The 13594-nt window shown below is 56.1% G+C and overlaps 1 pseudogene; it reads right to left on the bottom strand.

Annotated features, from left to right (window-relative positions):
• Positions 1-9363: 9363 nt before the first annotated feature.
• Positions 9364-13208, bottom strand: LOC785727 (heat shock transcription factor, X-linked member 3-like; annotated as a pseudogene).
• Positions 13209-13594: the final 386 nt, after the last annotated feature.

Genomic DNA, 13594 nt, shown 5'->3' with positions numbered 1-13594 from the left:
AATTGTGTGGCTGGATCCAGGTTTTGTGAGGCTGTAGTGGGAGACCGCACCAGGCTCCGGATGTCCTGAAACAAGATGGTGTATAGGTTTCTGGAATTACAACCTAGTGAATACACGTGCTTGCCAAGGGTCCCTCCTCTTTTTAGCTCTGCTAAGTCACTTCAGTCGTGTCCGACTCTGTGCGACCCCATAGACGGCAGCCCACCAGGCTCCCCATCCCTGGGATTCTCCAGGCAAGAACACTAGAGTGGGTTGCCATTCCTTCTCCAATGCACGAAAGTGGAAAGTGAAAGTGAAGTCGCTCAGTTGTGTCTGACCCTCAGCGACCCCATGGACTGCAGCCTTCCAGGCTCCTCCATCCATGGGACTCTCCAGGCAAGAGTACTGGAGTGGGGTGCCATTGCCTTCTCCCTTTTTAGCTCTAGGTTCCTCCCATTTCTACCACAGAAGACCATGGTTGGTACCAAAATATCCCACATCCTGAGGCAGTTTGGCAGATGGTGGGGTGTGTAGTCATCCAGGTTGACCTGGGGCTGGCCCTCAGTCCTGCCTGTCCCAGGAAGGGCATTCCTGCAGGCCGAAGGCTGGAAGAAGGTAATGCATCCAATATCCCTGGGTCTCTGTCAGTCCTCTGAAAGTGTTGGCTCTTATTGGGGCTGGGGTCATGTGTGCCTAATGTTTTGTCCAAAAGCCTTGGGGGCCACGAGAGTTTAGAGATTTAGAAATCATTAATAGGGACACAGAGATCATCAATATGCAGGCAGGGGCTGGCAGACATACTGACATGGCTGCAGTGAACCATGAGACTGTTAATACCAAGTGGGATACGTAGAGAAAATTCAGGATACTATAAATAGCTTCTTGGTATCATCTATTTTTGGTGGGACTACCAAAAGGGTTTAGATCAAGTTGCTGAAAACACTTGGCTGCTGAAGTGTTCTGGGTGATGAAATGGTGAACAGCAGATCATGGACCTGAGGCAGCAGGCAGATGTTGACTCCCGCACAGTTCAGTGAAGAGGCTTCCAGCTTTATGGATTCCTGGTCATGGTACAGCCCCTAGTTCACAAAGCCTGTCAGTTTGACTCAGCTCACACTGCCTTCTGACCCCAGGGGCCACTATACACATCTTTACTCAAAATCCACCAATGGCCCTCAAGTCCCAACCCAGGCCACATCCTATAGGACCTTTGGGACTGGGGGCTGATGGTGGCCATGTTCTCCTCCTTTCCGAGTTGGAGGCTCTTCACTGTCTGCCTGTCTCCCAGCTGCAGGTTTCAAGGCACAAGCCTGCATTCCCACTCATTCTGGGGAAAGTTCTCTTGGGAAAAGAGATGCCTCTTCAACCGCTATTCGTAGTAGGTGCTTTCTGGTTTATAGATTGCTTTCATGTGCTTTCATCTTGTGACCTCCTCTCTCCTATCAGATGCACCGACAAATAGGATTACTCCTAATGGGGACATTTCACACTGTGCTCATCCTTCAGATAAAGAAAGGGAGACTCAGAGAGGGAGTGATTTGCTGAGACTCACACTGCAGCAGTGGTGGTGCTGGGAACAAATCCAGGTTTGAGATGGCAGAACGGAGTGTCTGCTTCCTCCCACACTGCCTCTGTGGAGGACCAGAGCCTGCCCAGCCTACCTGGCTAGTGCTGCACATACCAGCACGCAGCCTTGCCTCTGCAGGCAATGGATGCAACTTTACAGCACATCAGAGTCTCTAGAAATCCTTTGCCAAAAATCCCTTGGGGGACCTGAACTGACGGTGTCAGCTTGGTGACCCTACACAGACTTGCCTGTTCCAGCCACACACCTGGGCTCAGTTCCCTCCATGGGTCTGACCTATCGGGGGGACCTCCCCCCATTTCCCAGCCAAGGAGACCCTCTTCACTACAAGGCCCGATCCAGATGGCCCTCCCGTCTAAAAACCCCTCCATGGTCCTTTGATATGAGTCAGTGGTTGGTTCCCCACTCTTAATACTCCCCAACCTCTGCCTCATTTCAGGCTCTGCACTGCACAGGTCTGCCTGGAAAATGCACTCCAGTCTCCCAACACTCCAGCCCTGAGTGATGCAGGGGTGAGTGGACACCTGACACCCTGCACGGTGGAGGAGCCTCTTGCAGGACAGGTGTCCTTGGGCTTGAACACGCTTTGCCTCATGAGGTCTGGCACACAGACCTGCCCTCTCCCATCAGGCTGTGCTTACACCAGAGCTAGCAGATGGCTGGGTGGCCAGTGCACTGGAAAGAGTTCTCCTCCCCAACCCAGCAGCTATCTGCTGTGAAAAAAGCCAAGAGCCCCTCCCACCAGGCTGCATGCAGGGCAGAGCATGGCGCCACCCAGGCAAAGCACTTGGCATCCTGTGTGTAGACACAGCCACCGCTCAGGCACCAATTCCTTTTGTCAGTTCTCCTGCTCGGCCAGTAGTGATCATGAACCTCAGGCACTGTGAGGGCCCAGGCACCAGGGCCCACTGTGGACACCTCCAATGCCTATCTGTGCTCTGCACCTCCCGACCGGCTGGCAGGAACAGTCAGGTCAACGTTGCAGGTGAAGGGATGCCCTGCCCAACTCTGCCTGCTCCCTGTCCCCTTCGTGGTGAGTCCCCAGCCAGCCTCTGGCACCAACTCCCCCCCCCACCCCACCCCCGGGAATAGCCTCACGAAAGACCCATCCCAAGAAGGTTGGCCCGAGTGAGAGGTAGTGAGATAGGGCCTTGCTACAGGGTTGACATCCCCTGTCCCACTGTTTATGAGGACCCATCCTGGGGGTAGTCGGTGTGTACTCAGCCCTGGGCTCAAGGCCACAGCCCAGCTGCTAGAATTTTGCTGGGCTAGCAGGGGGAGAGGAATTCTCTGGCAAGTGAGAAGACCCAGGCCTGTGGATCATGGGAGGAATAGAGGGAAGTGACGTTTTTGCTTTGCTGTCCGCAGGGGATGAGCAGCTCAGGGTGAAAAACAATGAGAACCAAGGGGTGGCCCAGGGTCTCCCCGATAGCTGACAAAACCTCAGGCAGTGGACAAACATCTGCCCAGGATTCAACAGGAATGGCTGAATCTCAAAGATACTGAGCATTCTACCAAGGTAGGCCTGACCTGCTGGCATCAGAGGTCCTCTTGGGAAAACCTGCATCCCTGACATTAAAGCTGGGAGACAAGGAGGCAGGCCCCTGAAGACCAGGACTACCCAGACATCTCTGAACTTCTGAGCTTGTGGCAGCAGCCCACCCACCCCACCCCACAATGAGCTGGAGAACCCCTCACCCCCACCCCCAAGGGAGCAAATGGGACTGGAGCCCTCCCTCACAGGTGCCCTCCGTCCCAGGAAGCAGGGGAGCTCGCCGCCCCGAGATGTGGCAGGACCCACAGGACTACCAGCAGGAGAACCAAGGAACCATGGGAAGAGGTGGTCACCTACTGCCCGGCCAGCAAGCAGAGCGAAGTCACCACACAACATAGGCTGAGCTCGCCAGGCCTGGTGATGGAGGAGACGGACAACACCTCCTTCCCACCATTCCCACTGCCCAGGGACTGCAGCAGAGGTCAGGGAGTTGTAATGAGTGGCCAGGAGCCAGGGGCCATGACAAGGGTTGCCACTGCCCAGGAGGCCAGATCCACAGAGTGGGGAAGGTGATCAGTACAACATGGCCTCCTTGGGGCTCGATGGGTGGGCAAGGGACCAAGGTACAGTCCAAAACAACACTGAGGCCAAGAGCAACCGCCCCAGTAAACAGGTCAAGATCCCTCGTTCAGGTTTGGCCCCTGAGCCAGTTCTCAGACCTGGAACACGGATGGAGTGGGTCCCAGAGGAAGGACCACAGCAAACAGACACTGGAACAACCCCAGCTCCTCTCACAAGGACCTTGGGCTCTGCGTTGGTGACCCCACGCAGGGAGGTGGGACCACCAGAGGGGTGGAAGTTGCTGGACCCAGGGTCAACTTGACACTGATGTGAGATACCCAGGTAATTCTGACTCTGCAGCCACTTCGGGAAGACCCCCTGGGCTGGGGTTTCTGGGCACAGGGGGTCAAGGGGCAAGGGACACTGGGCCAGTCCCGAGGATTCATCAGTCTGTCTTGAGCTGGGAGAGCCTGGAATGCAGTATCCCCCGGAGCCAAGTGCAGGGCTTAGTGAGACATCTGTCAAAGAGTCCTTCAGAACCTGGGGGCACATGTTATGTGAGGGAAAAATGGTAAGGCCAAACAGAAACCCCGCGTGAACTCCAGTGATTAAGAGAGAAACGCACAGAAAAAGAGGGGGAATACATGCCCCACTCATGAACTGGAGATCCTTCTCAGCTCTGGTGGTGCCTTATGGGCATCCTCTGCTCCTGACTTCTCACATCCTCCTGGTGCTTCGCCAAGTCACCATGGTGGGCACGCAAGTACTCAAAGGGTAGCTCGATGGGGCTCCCACCCAGAGCATGAGAGTCCACTCACTAAAGTCCTCTCACCATGAGTATGGGATGGCAATGCACACTTGAGACCACCCTCCCTGCTCCTCGATCTCTCAAACAAAGCACCTGGACCCATTCAGTGGCCCTCAGCCGGTGTCCAGAAGCCCCCTCCAGTGCTGGGAGGGCCTGGTGCCTGGGTTGTGGACAACCTGCCCAGACAGAAGACAGTGAAGAGCGCATAGACCCCAGAGCTTGGGTGTGATGGAGATGCGCAAACCAGCATCTCCAGGTCCCAGGTCAGATGTGATATAAAGGCCTGTGATGTGAATGCAAGCAGGTCAGCGCCAGAGTCTCACAGAAGGTCCTGAGGTCCCCCTGGGGCAGTGTCCCATCCCCTTGGCAGGCAGCACCCCGAGAAGTGGCAACCAAGTGGCCACTCATGTCCTCTCAAGATACTGTGGTGAAACTGAGATGAAATAAAAACATGTCCAGTTCTCAGGCTTGCCCCTCGATCTGGGATGTATGGAGAGGGATGCAGCCAACAGGAGCTGCCCTGGGGACAGAGGGGAAGGCTAGTCAACCTCCTGGAGCTACATGTCCATGCCTGGGCTTGTCCAGTGTGTGGGAGTCCAAGGCCCAGAACTATAGCTAGGCAGGGACCGAGGGACTGACATGGATATGAAGGAGCCCTCTCTCATGGGCAGAGTGCTGGATGCCAGGGCAGAGTCTCCTTGGGGACTGCTCGGCCCAGGTTCCAAGCCTGGGGGTGGATGGCAGCCCCCACTGGGAGGACCTGAGGGACCACGCACTGACCTCTGGGGTACTTAAGGCTCCAAGAGACCAGGTGAATACTGAGTCTGCCACTAGCCTGCAAACAGAAGAGGATAAATCTGAAACACAACCAACCAGGGCAGGATAAGCACCCAGACCCAAAAGAAGTGCCCAAAACTCAGCACAGAAAAGACACACAGCTCAGTGGAGAGATGGGCAACAGGCATTTCAGAGAGGAAACCGCATCGGCCAAGGAGGACATGCGGGAACCCGAGAATCTGGGTTGAGCCCGTCCCAGGTCAGTGCTGCCCTCAAACACACAGCAGGAGCAACGTGGAACCCTCACCAAGCCTCAGAGACCCAGGTGGGGTGGGAGGCAGCACTCCCTGTGGCTCAGTCCCCACATCTGGGCACGTGAGGAGAGCTGGGGCCAGCAGCAGGGAAGGGATGGGTGCAGAGAAACACCATGGAGCAGGTCCTCACAGCTGCTCCCATCAGCAGCCACACATCATAGGTCTCCAGTTCACTGGGCAAGGTCTCGTTCAAAACCAGGATTTGGAGGAACAGCAGCAGCCCACAATCTGTTCACAGGACCCTCCCTCATGATCTGAAACCACTACCAGGAGGTTCTGGGGTTTCTGGAGACAGCTGGTAACCACTCTTGGGGCGAGGAGCAGGTTGCCACCATGAGGGAGTTGGGTGTGGTGATCGCTCGGGTTCCTGCAATGCTGAGGCCTCAAATCCAGGAGGCAGCCTCTACCCCTCAACTTGTGCCTGGGAGGCTTCTGCAAGGAGAGAGCAGGCTGCACGCTGGAAGAGAAGACTGCTTTACCACTCAACATTCCCATGGCAGCAGTTGTGTGGGTGCCTGGCTAATGGGAACCAGGGAGACACCGACCTTGCCTTCCTGGAACTTGGTGACCCTTGGGGGGGGTCCAGATTCGTGCACAGCAGCCACAGCCTGGGAGGAAGAGAGGGGCAAAGACAGGCAGCAGGAAGATGCAGAGTGCCCCAGAACTCCCAGATGAGAGCATCTGGCACCCGAGTGAACGGAGAAAAGAATGTTACCGTCGTACCTGGAAGGAGGACAATAGGTTGTCAGGACAAGAGGAGCCAGTGGTCCAGGGACAAAACTGCACGAGAAAGTGTGGGGTCCCGGATGTGCTCTGTGCAGAGTGCAGGGCCAGCACAGCTACCCAGAGTGCGGGGTGATGAGGAAGGAGACCTGAGACCACTGGAAGCCTCCCCCCAGGGCACCACAGACAGGTTGGGGCTTAAACAGGAGAGGGCTCAGCTGCACTTTCAATCCGAGGTTGACAAGGACATAGTGTGTGGTGTGACACAGAACCGATGGTGTGCAACTGGAGGAGAAGAGACAAGAGGGGTCTAGGCAGGTGGGGAGACTAGGCTGACAGCACTGGCCCCAGGCCATGAGGCCTGAGCTCAGCTAGTAGCAGTGGGGACAGGAAAAGGAACATTTACTCTGATCAGGCACTTGGGAGGCAAGGAGACAGTAGGGAGGGCGGTGGTCAGGAGCAGAGTCAGGTGGCTGCCCTGGGTGGGCTGAGCCCCCGGATGAGAGCAAGAGTTCAGAAAATAGTTTTGAAGGCGAAGCTGTCTTTCTCTGAGACATCCCAGGTCCCAGGGGCAGCAGGAGACACAGTGAGGATTTTCCTTCTCATCTGCCAAAAAGACAAAGAAAAAACAAACAAACAAAAAAAACAGACTGTTGCTCAGCACTGGGTCAGCAGCCCCAGGGTGGCTTGGAGGAGAGCTGGCCTGGGCTTTAGGCCCTGAGATGGGGGATTCCGCCCAGAGGCCACGCCTCTCACGGCTTCCCTGGCCCCTGGGGTCCAGTCTGAAGCTCAAATGTGATCGCTGTCACTTTGACTCTCGCCAAGTCTCGGGGAGTAGACGCCTATGGCAAGGGCTCCAAAGGGCACGGTCTGGCCTCCTCCAAGAAGCTGGACAGGCCCAGCCTCCATGGGTTCCCCGGGCCCACAGCTCCATCCCTGTCAGCTCGGCCCTGCTCTACCCCAGCCCAGCTCCCCAGGGGCACCACCCCGCCCTACGCCAGCCCTGCCTCCTTCTCCAGAATCTCCTCCTCACCCTGGTCTTTCCCACACTTCAGCCCAAGACTCCTTGCCCTGCTCCTCCCACCTCCGTCCCTCTCTTCTGCTGGCTGCTCACTTCCTGATCCTCCTCCAGGTCTCTCTCCAGGCTGCTGGTCTCGAGGCTCCTTCAGGCCTAATCTTCCAGGCTCCTCAGAGTATGGAGGCTCCTATTTTGTCTCCTAGCAGACAGGGCGAGCAAGGGAATGTGCTTTGTTCCTACGTGCATGCCTACATGAGTATGGGAAGACATACACACTGGAAATCAAGGGCTTCAGTGTTTGTGGGCAGGACGTGACCAAGGCCAGCTTGCACTTTCACCTGTCAGAGGTCTCAGGTGTTGGTGGCAGATCACTGTCCTGCCTGGTGGCCGCAGCCTGGCCATCCCAAAGCGCCCATGACTCGTTCTGCTTGCAGGAAGGCGGGACCTGCTTCATATGCAGAAGGTACCTCCTGGCAGGCTTTCCAGGCTCTGCGGCCAGGACCGCCTGCCAGGCAGCCAAACTCCACCTTCTGGTCCCCTCCACGGCCACAGTCCCTGCCCACCATCCTTCTAAGTGTGTGTCCTGGCATTGTGTCCTCAACTTCCTTCCAGCCTCCTCCTTGTCCCTGGACTGTGACCTCACGCAAGCGCCACCTGAGCACGGCGAGCCAACCCCACCAGGCCCTGACCCTGTAGGGCTCAGCTGCTTGTCCATGGTTCCCCTCCTGGTGGGGCCTAACCACAAGTCCATGGAGGACGGCGGCCCACTGACTTGGCGGGCCCCCAGATCCTTCCAGAGTGGCAGTGTGAGGGGAGACGTCATTTGCTCTTGTTCCTTGTGGAGTCTTCTGGGCTGTAAATCTCCATCACTCCTGGGGGATGGGTTTCTGTGCTGTGGGCTGAGGCATCATGGGGTCCCTGTCCCAGCCACAGGAGGACAAGCCAGCTGCTGTGATGAGCAGAACCAACCCTGAGGGAACCTGCACGTGTGTTTCACATCAGTTGGGCCCTCCTGGGTCCCCGTGGTCTGAGGCCACTGCCCTGAAGAAAAATGTGGTGGCTTGTTGTCCAACATTGCTGTCTCGTCACAGGTGATTTTCTCCCTGTTCCAAGGGTGCAAGTGAAGACGCCCAGACAAGCAGGAAGAAGAGTGTTTTCTCCTCTGGCCGCCAAACAGGCACCCTCTGCTTTGAAAGGTAGGAGCGCTTGCAGCCCCTTCTTACTCAGGGATCCCACCCACACAGTTGAGATTTGGTGGCACCCAAAAGGAAGGGGTTGGGTTGGTTGAGACACTGAATGGTGGAAACTGGGCAAGCCAGGGATCCAGTCACATACCCGAGTAGAGGACATAGCAATGGCTAAACCCCTGGCAAGAACAGGGAGCGCTCCCTTCACAGACGTTCCTACTCTCCTTCATTCTTTCTCTAGGATCTGGGCAGGGCCCAGGGCATCTGCTGACAGTGGAGTCAGTTGTGTGGGAAGGGCTGGGAGGAAGGTGCCTCCCAAAGGCTTAGGGAAGACACCTGGCAGGGCCGTCCAGTGTGGCCCCAAGGCCAAGGCCAGATTGGTTAGCACAGATCTGCCCTCAGCAGGCCTAGAGTAACATGAGGGATCTTCAGAGCATGGGCAGTGATGGGGCTGGGACCTGAGGGGTGGGGTGAGGGTCAGGGGGAAGCCAAGCCCAGGACTGTGCCTGTCTGTGCTGAGAAAGGACCAGAGGCAGGCTATTAGGCTGCAAAGCTAGCGGGACCCTTGCCCCCTCCTCAGTGCTCCCAGAGTTTCAGGACCCTCTGTCTTGGAACTCACCAAGTGCCTCTGTCCACCTGTCCTGCCCTCCTTCCTGACTTCCCCACAGACTGCATGTGATGGACGGGTCCTCTGGGTCACCACGCCCCTGTCAACAGACAGCATGGAGACAGATGGAAAGAGCCAGACCTCTGTGACCCCCTCTTCAGTGTTACCAGGCTTGCAGGATGCTTGGGCACTTGGGCTTATGTCTGGACCAAGGGGTGTGTGTTGGACATGGTACCTAGATCCTAAATACAACTATGAGGGCAGAGCAACAAGGGCTGGTATTCAGCTTGTGGAAATCTTGTACTTGTCTTTGGGTTTGGGGTCATGTGTTTCCAAGGCCCTTGGCAGGTGGAGTGACCCTGCTTTCCAGTGGGCCTCTTGGGCATGCCCCTAGATTGGGAGCTGAAGACACTCAGCTGCTGATCAGAAACTTGTGGCATTGTCGGCGGACCCAGGAGGATCCCATTCTGCTTCAGGGTGCATGACTCATGGAAGTTGACACTCCCATCATCAGGAGCAGGACTGGGTCTTCTGCTGTGTGAAAGGCAAGGCCCAGGGTCCCACCTGTCCTAGGCTGGCCTCAGCGCATGGCTCGGGAGCCACACTCTTGGCCAAACGTGTGAAATGCTGCTGCTTCAGATGAAAAGGGACCATGGGGACCAGACTGAGGCCTGCTTGGGGTGTGGGCTTCCAGCCTCATCGGGCTCACCCAGTGCCGTGTGTGAATAGCATAGACAGACAGAACACAGACTCACACTTCTCATTCAATTCTTTATTTACTCCCGTCGAGTTTTGCTGTACTTTATTAGAGCTAGAAATAGATTTTTGCTTACAAGAGAATGCTTTTGAGTGTCCCTAGGGACCTGGCAGCTCAGGGATTGGGATTGTCCTTGAACTGCTCACAGAGGGCACACGTGTAATCTGAGGACTCCTCCTCCTCCTCGTCCACCTCAGGGGCCTCATTTGGGGCCACAACTGAAATGGCCACCTTCACGATGGAATCATAGGTGTTGTACCTATGTCATCACCAAACCATAATCTGGGTACCTTGGGGGACTCTTGGGCAGTTGCCCTGCGCCGTCCCTTCCAGCAGTAGCCGGGGATACAGACATGGAATTGCTGGACATGCCCTCTCCACTGGGGCCACCCAGCTCACTGGGGAGATGGTTTTCCCTGGCCTGCCCGGCTATACTGCCTATAAACCAAAGGCCACAAAACAGAAATGAGCACTGGCGGGGGATTCTGTGAACCGTTGGGGTTCCCTTCTGGACCTTCTTGTCAGCCTCTTGGGTGGACTCATTGTGATGAAATCGAGGAGAGTGTCTGGTCATCACCACTTGCTTCTTTCTCTTTGGGGACACTGTTGAGCTGGTGGTGGGCTGAGCAGTTGTTTTGGGGTCGCCTTTCCTCTAGATGTTCTGCAGGAGCAAAGGCTTGTCTCTCTGAAACTTGGAATTGCGATAGATCTGAAAGGAAATGAATCACTTTAGCCACCGTGGGGGAGAATGGCCATTCCTCGCCGCCCTCCTCCCCACCACTGTCCTAGCCTTGCTTAAGTACGGAGATAAGGTCTCTTCATTCCTGGCAGGTTATGAGGCCCTAGCAAGTGCACTCCCTAGAACTCCCCCAGTGCTGGCCACACTCGATGTGTTACCGGCACTCCCTGACATCAAGCGGCCCCTCAGGGGCTGGAGTCACCCCTGTGGATCCTGTCTAGGGGATGGTGGAACACGACAGGCCCTACTTTCTCTTCTTTCCTTAACCACCCTCTCATGAGAAAAAAATCTCTCCTGGGAAATGAAACCTGTCTAGCACTCAGCTCCTCGAGTCTAGTCTCCCCAGGGCTTTCTACATTACCATCATCCTCTTCTTCCCCGCAGAGCGGCCTGAAGGGCAGATTTTATTGAACATACAGGTTCAGTTTGTGAATGAAAGTCTTAATGCTGTCTGTCTCGAAGATCCTGTCTGCACCTCTGTGCTGGAAGACCTCCGTCTGGAAGAGATCTGCCTTGATGACCACCGTGTCTCCCTCATCGTTCCAGCGCACAGGGGTGAAGGCTGCATTCTCCATGATCATCCAGAGCTTTCTTGGGAAGGACAGCCTGAGGAAGGCATTGTTCTCTTCCTCATTGGCTGTTTCTGGATTCAGGCCCTGTCGGGGCGGGTTGTTGGGGGCCCAGATCTGGACTTTCAGGTTGGTCCCATAGCTTCTCCAAAGCCTCCCCTGAATCCACGTTTGGATCTGGGGAGACCTGCTGTGGCCTCTCCACCAGTTGATGGGGCCAGCGGGGCTGCGCATGTCTCATCAGAACTCTGACTAACCATGAAGCCAGTCTAGCTCAGGAGCATTCACTACCTAAGCAGTGAACACTCATGGCAGAAGGGCCTCAGACCACGGTCAGGGTGCCCAATAAACACTGTCTGGAGATTCTAGAATCTCGGCTGTGGGCCATGCAGCCAATTAAGTGGTCAGCTTCCTTAATTCCTTCCTGATATCACAGAGGTGATGCAGAGAGGCAGCCCTGGCCCAGTGTGGGGGAGGGGGGATGGGAAAGGAGATGGGATCCCTAGCTTGTCTCTTCACTGAAAGTACAGAAAAGTATGTTTCAGGTTGCCTGAAAAGGCTTCCATCTGCTGCCAGGCGCCTTGTTTCAGGAGGCCAGGCCCTGGATGGGTTGACAAATGTGCTCCTGGCTTCACTCCCCTCCCTAGTAATGGGCAGGCCTGTGGCTGGCTTTTCTTGAAGAGCCCTGATGAGTCCTAGCTCGGCTAACACCAAGAGAGACCCCAGGAGTCAGATGGGACCCTGGCAGCTGTCCCTCCCAGAAGATGGGGTCCGTAGTGTCCTGGTTGGCCTAGCCTGAGTTGGTGGCCCCCCCATCCTCGCTCCTCTTCTGGCTTTGGCCTCCTCCATTTGGCGCTGCTGGTTGGCAGGTTGTGTTCAGATGGCCCCAAAGTCAAGAGTCCTGTTGTCTTGCCCCCACTGCCCCTCAGGTTGAATTCTCCCCAGAGTAGGGCTGTGCTCAAGCACAGTGGGAGCGACCTCACGTTCCATTTGACTGTTCCCAAGCACCTGAAACACAGACTCCCAAGGAGGCCGTGTGGGAGGGCATAGCCAGGCACTCCGCTTAGCTTGCAGCCTCCCGGGCTCTGCCCACCGCCAGACCTCATCCTGCTGCAGATCACAGGCTGTTGTCTTCAGTTTCCATTTGTTCTCATAAAGACTGCTCTTGTGGCCCTAGAGTGCTCAATATGGGAAAACCTGTGTGTGTGCTTTCCCCATCCCTTTCCCAGAGTCTCGGATTCAGCCTCCCTTGAGGCTGCCTCAAAAGCCCTATTTCCTTTTGTCAATGGGGTGGTTGGGCTTCTGCTACCCCCAGTCCTGGCCTCTCATGTACAACTTGGGTCTCCATGGGTACTTGCCCTTTGAAGGACTTGATTGGGGGCTCAGGGTACAGCCTGTTCTGTTGAAAACAAGCATTTCACTGGTCCTCTTCTCTGCCCCTGCCCCTGTCCCCACCACCACTGTGGACCTGTTCTCCCTTACCCAGATCCAGGTCCATCAAGTGATTTTGCTGGCTCTTGGGTTAGGCGCTTTTCAATGGGCCTCCTTTACATACACTCACTCTCAGGGACATGTGTGACTTGTTGAGTTAGATGTGACCAAAGGAAACCCGTCTACCTGTATTTGAAAATGGATGAGAGTCTGGGTGTGGGACTGGAGGAAACCCTCATGAGAGTCACCTGTCTTCACTGTAAGTGGACAGTTGAGCAGTGGGTTTGGAGATGCGTGTTCTCTGGCCTTTGTGGGCCACTGCTGTTCAACGTCACCATGTAGGGGACAGACTGGCACCTTGGAAAGGCCTATGTGCAAGGACCCTAGGGCACTGTCCCTCAGTTCTTCCACTCAGCAGGCTCTTTTGTCCTGTGTGAGGGCCACAGCCTGGTATCTAAAAGGGGACTGCTAAGAGGGTGTGAAAGAGGCTCTCCCAGGGGTCATTTGGGCTAAGGACTGGCAGCGTGGATGGAGCTCCAGGCCTTGACTTGGGCTTGCTCCCTGGCCTTCTTGCTTCTAAACAGGCTTACAAAGCATTCCTTCAGGTTGGTTACTCCGGTTGGGACATGACCCTGGAGGCTGTGAATATCAGTGGGGGCCCCTGGTGGCTCCTCAGAAGGGGACGGAAGGCCATGGCATCTGTGGGCAGCCTGGCTAGGTGGCCTTTCCTGCCGCTGCACCATCCCACCCCCACACTCGGGGCCCCTCCTTGCCCCCTGGGTCCTGAGGGAGCTGCCTTTCCTGGTTTCCCTCCCCAAGGCACCACCCAGACCCTCGCAGTGGGTTTGTGTGTCACCAAGGGGTCTTTGTCAGCCATGGCTCAGGACACTTGTGTTGTGCACACACAAGCCCTCGTGACGTTCAATACCTGCCTTTCTCAGCCTGGATTTCCTGCCCTTGTGCTTGGTGGCCCAGCCCCGGTGTCCCCAGCCCAGAGGCCCTCCAGCTGTTCCCCTCCCTCACTGCAGCTGGGGAGACCTGGAG

Source organism: Bos taurus, chromosome X (assembly GCF_002263795.3).
Source record: "Bos taurus isolate L1 Dominette 01449 registration number 42190680 breed Hereford chromosome X, ARS-UCD2.0, whole genome shotgun sequence".
In the NCBI taxonomy this organism is placed as follows: Eukaryota; Metazoa; Chordata; class Mammalia; order Artiodactyla; family Bovidae; genus Bos; species Bos taurus.
The sequence above is the reverse complement of the archived record's forward strand: the minus strand, read 5'-3'. Positions and strand labels throughout refer to the sequence as shown.